Consider the following 5329-nt stretch of genomic DNA (forward strand, 5'->3'; position numbering starts at 1 on the left):
ACCAACCCCATTTGTTGAATTATTGGTTTTACTTGGTGGTTCAATTGAGTCTATATTATCCCAATTTTGAGCATTTTCTGCTAATGATTCCAAATATTCCATAGCTTCATTTGGGTTTTTATCTTCAAAAGTTCCATTACACATGAATTCTATCATTTGCCTATCTTTAGGTATTAAACCTTCATAAAAGTGAGAAACTATTTTCAATATTTCAAAACCATGTTGTGGGCATGTATTAAATAACTCTTTATATCTATCCCAACATTGATAAAATGTTTCCCCTTGTTTTTGAGAAAAATTTGTAATTTGTCTTTTAAAAGAGTTTGTTCTATGGGAAGGGAAAAACTTTTTTAGAAATTATTGTTGCATTTCTTCACATGATCTTATTGAACTTGATCTCAAATTTTGCAACCATGTTTTAGCTTTATCTTTTAAAGAAAAAGGAAAAAGCTTTAATCGAACAATATCCATGCTACAATTTTGATCATTATAAGTGTTGCAAACCTCCTCAAATTCTCTTAAATGCAAATATGGATTTTCAGAATCTAGGCCATGAAAATTTGGTAAAAGTTGAATAATTTGAGGTTTAAAATTGAAATTAGATGCATCAGGAGGAAAAACTAAACAAGATGGTGTACTAGTTATTATTGGATTCATATGGTGCCTAAGTGTTCTTGGTTGTTCATGTTCTTGATTATTATTATTATTATTATTATTATTATTATTATTATTATTATTATTATTATTATTATTATTATTATTATTATTATTATTATTATCATCTTGATTATTATAATTATCCTCCATGTTTAAAATATTTTCAGATACTCGAACAAGTCTACCACTTTGTTTACGACTCCAAACAATCATACAGTTAAAAACAACATACTATTCACATAAATAACATAAATAACAAAAATTAAACTTAATTTATACCTCCCCGGCAACGGCGCCAAAAACTTGCTACAACTTAAATTGTAATTCATCCAAGTGTAGGTTGTCTGCAAGTAATATACTCGTGAGTACGAGTGTGGGGACCTCGGGTTGCTAATATCGTCTTAGGACAACTAATGATTAATTAAACAATTAATCAAACAATTAAAGAATAATAAATCAAGAGTAGAATTTTTTTTAAAAAAAAAATCGGAGCCTCGCTCGATCGGTCAAAAGCAGCCGATCGAGCGAGCAAGAAAATCATGCCCTCGGGTTTGATCAGAATTTGGCCTCGCTCGATCGGTCAAATCCTGCCGATCGAGCGAGCAAGAAAAATCAAGTTTTCTGCCCAAGAAAACCAGGCCTCGCTCGATCGGTGAAATTCACCCGATCGAGCGGGCACCATTTCCAGAAAAATTCAGAACATTCTTTGCTGTCAAAACTTGGAACCATGGCATGAATCAACCATAAATCTACTTCTAAACATGGTATACAATCTGGGAACATACATATAGACATGTACCAAGTCCTCAACCTCAAATCATGTGATTCTTACATCAAACAAATAACATAATAAACATTTATCGAGCAAGCTACACAAGGACTCAAATGTGAGCTTCAAATATAAAAGTGTTTATCAAGTTTTATGCTATCTAACTACCATTCTTCATCTTAAACCCGAGTCCACACTTGCTAAATCTCGCTCCCGAGCTATCAACATCATCTCAGACTAGCTCATGCCCCATCTGTTGCAATGCATACATACAAAACAAAGCAACAACCGGATAAACTCCGATGAGAAATCATCTCAGTATAAGCAACATATAAAGCATTAAATAAATCATAATGACTCTATTCAATCGACTCAAAAAATAGAGTAAATAACGCTTCTTTCGATCGATCGGGAATTGATTCATACTTCTTCGTTTCCATCAAGATTCGTATCCGATCTTGACATGAATATTCATCTATCGAAATCATTCCGGATTCGAAAATAAGGTCGTCCTCCGACCTCGGCATAGAATCAATTCGTATCATCATCGTATCAACATCATATCAACTCAAAATCAAAGATCCACTACCTGGGATGGATCGACAACATAAAAATCAAATCGAAATAATAAATACATATGTGGTTTTGGCGGGACAACTCAAGAAGAATCGATCTTGAGTTTCAAAATCCCTGACTCTCGATGTCGTCATTATACCTTCGTATTTATTCTGTTTTGAACGCTTTAATCTGAAACATAACATCAAAACATTCATATCAATCTTCATTCTAGTCAATCATTTCAGAATCGAGTCACAATCATCAATATATCTTCAATCAAATTCATTTCAAACCTCACATCTTCTTCTTTGGTTCGAATTCGGAGTCTTGAGTCGTTAGCCTTCAAAACTAGTCTGAAACGGAGAAATAAAATTGCTATATCATCGATAACATCTAAAAGAACATCTCATCTCAGTTATAGGCTATCAAAACGGCTTCAAATCATCAATCGACGGCGTAGCGATTAAAAATCGGTAACCGATGAAATATCGAATTCGAATCTAACTTATTTAACTTCATGAACGTGTGATATATCAGCACTATAACCTCATACACCAGCATATCAACACAATCAGCTGCTATAACTCTCTATATACATGCTGGAAATCATAACAAGTTCATTCAAGAATCAATCTTCGATTCGTTTTCGATATCGGAATGTAAATACGTTGAATAACGTAAACATAACATCAATTCCTGATATCTATCAAATTTCAATCTTCAAAACTTGCCAAAGTAATTCAAAACTTACATCAAGTCGAAGTACTCGTCGCAAGTATTCCAGAACACTTTTCGAAATTGAAATCGGACGATAGGATCAAAAGTTACGGGATTTCGAAAATCAGAAATCAAAAGAAAGGAAGAGGATCTCGACCTCTGTTCTGAAAATTCTGAATTACACATTTGGAATACACGTATCATACTGATAAATCTGATTAAAAATCGGATATGTATTGCATATTTGCAATTTAACCCCAGTCTTCATGAATTGCAATTCAGTCCTCGGCCTTCGTTTTAATTCAATTTCAATCCAAAATAATTTAAGAATATTATAATTTAAATCGAAACTCTAAATATTCCCAAATTAAATATACTCGAATTAAAATTAAATAAATTTGGATTAATTAAATAATCCTGGCCTTTTGCACTTTATCCCTTCAAACTTTGATATTTGCAAATCAGTCCCTGATCGGGTTGTATCTTCAAAATTAATCTTCTTTAATTCCCGAAACATGGAATTTAATCTTAAATTCCATAAATATTCAAATCGAATATTTATTCTTTTAATTTAAGAATTCTCGGAATTTAATTCTCAAAATCCGTAAATTCTCAAATTAAATATTTTCGGCTCGGAAATTAAATCTATCATTTTCATAACTTCTCAAATCAATATTAGCCCATAATATGAAATTTAATTCTCAAATCTCATAATTAATAATTTAATATTTCTGGGCCTTACAATTCCTCTCCTCTAAGGAATGTTTTCGTCCTCGAAATCGCATTCAATCGAACTATTCAATCTGATAGACTGAATGATTATCTGAAGTAATTCTCACTTCAATCATCCAACTCTGATCTTCGTATCTCATCTCTTCATTTCTTATCAGACTATTTCTTTGAATCTGCTTCTATTTTCTTGTACTTTAATTAACCGATAAGAATCCTTTCTGAGTGGTTTCTTTCTCAATCAAGGATCTGTCAAATAATCGACTTAACTCATAATATTTTCAATATATATCTCATCGGATTAAAGCACGTAGGAAGAATCGACTGATACTTCCTTCACATAGATACGTGGAACAAATCAGATCCATCATATCAAGCTGAAAAGAATAAATCGTTCAATCAAATCATCAATTCTATCTGACATCTCAGTCAATGAAATTCAGCTTCAGTGACGACTTGTTTCTTTCTCCATATTATTCCATGCTCTACATAGAACATATATCAAATCTACACTGTCATTCTGTTCATCGCTTCAAAATCAGTATTCTCATTCATATTCTGAATCTGTAAAACAACTCTGCTCTTTCTCAATTCTGAATTGAATAATGTTTCAATAATAACTCTTTCGCTTAACGAATCAGTTTCAGCTTCAAAAGTTATATCTATCATTCAATTACTAATTATGTTTCTTCTTCTTTGTTTTTATTTCGTACAGATTCATCTTCAACATCTTTGTGTGTCTCAAATCAAATCTGATCTGATATCGACAAATCATGTCTGATCTAATGTCATATACTTAGGTAGTATCATTTCAACACAAAGGAATCAGATTTCTTTTCATCATATCATCATAGCATTATCTCAAAATCGACTCAATAGCTGTTACAGGAATTATAATCATCAAGTGGCAACACATCAATTCAATTAATACCGAATCAGGTATTAAAGTTCTGAGAATATTCTCAACATCTGGAAAATCAACTCAAATAATCCATCAATCGAAGAATGATATAATGTAATCACATATAACCAACTCTCAGAACATCAATCAATCAATTGATGCCACATCCTGTCGAATAAAATCTAAAGTCTTAATCCTGACAATAGATTTTAATCATTCCTGTAATTCCATCATATCTCTATCTTTTCCACAACTATCTAGTCATATCTGTATCACATCTTATACAGCGTATTCTAAAATTCTGATTAGTCTATTCGGACTATCTATTAATCAGAGTATAATATGTTGTATTCACATATTTCAAAGTATTCAGAGCTGTTGATAATCGGTATCATGTCAGATAAAGTTCATTCTCGAAATTCGATTCATCTTCTCTGACTATTCTTCAATTCAAGATTAACATTTTGTACTTTCACATCCAAAAAGTACTCAAAGCCTTCTGTTCGTCTGTATTACAATTCACTAGTAAACCTAATGTCTCAATTTAAAACAATAATTCTTGGCTTAATGTGACATCTCGCACAATTCTAATCACGGATCAGTGATTTATTCGTACAGACAGATCATCTTATTCAGTAACTTCAATCAATCTGATCATAACTAACACATGTTTACCTCATCTATACTGCTTCATCATGGTAGTTTCGCAAAATATTCTTTCAAATCATAATCTCGTAACAATTCTGGAGATTCTAAACTGTTACTGAACTAATCTAGTCAATGATTTTCAACTTCATAAGAAACTCTCTATACGTTTAACTTCGAAAACGTACTAATTCTGTTACATCTGTTTGCTTAATCTTCTGATAAAACAATTATTGAACGAATATTGAAGTCATTGTTGTGCAATTCTTCAAATTCTGATATTTCTTTTCAAAAATATCAGTCACAATCAGATAATCAGTCACAAATGAATTCATCCATTCTGATCTGAGGCT

The 5329-nt window shown here is 31.8% G+C and overlaps 1 non-coding gene across 1 annotated transcript; it reads left to right on the forward strand.

Moving 5' to 3' along the window:
- The first annotated feature begins 214 nt into the window (after nucleotides 1–214).
- LOC140872384 (small nucleolar RNA R71) lies at nucleotides 215–325 on the forward strand. Its single transcript, XR_012147804.1, has one exon. It is a non-coding gene; the product is annotated as a small nucleolar RNA R71 (small nucleolar RNA).
- The last annotated feature ends 5004 nt before the right edge of the window (nucleotides 326–5329 follow it).

The sequence above is a fragment of the Henckelia pumila genome, unplaced genomic scaffold, assembly GCF_033568475.1.
Source record: "Henckelia pumila isolate YLH828 unplaced genomic scaffold, ASM3356847v2 CTG_461:::fragment_3, whole genome shotgun sequence".
In the NCBI taxonomy this organism is placed as follows: domain Eukaryota; kingdom Viridiplantae; phylum Streptophyta; class Magnoliopsida; order Lamiales; family Gesneriaceae; genus Henckelia; species Henckelia pumila.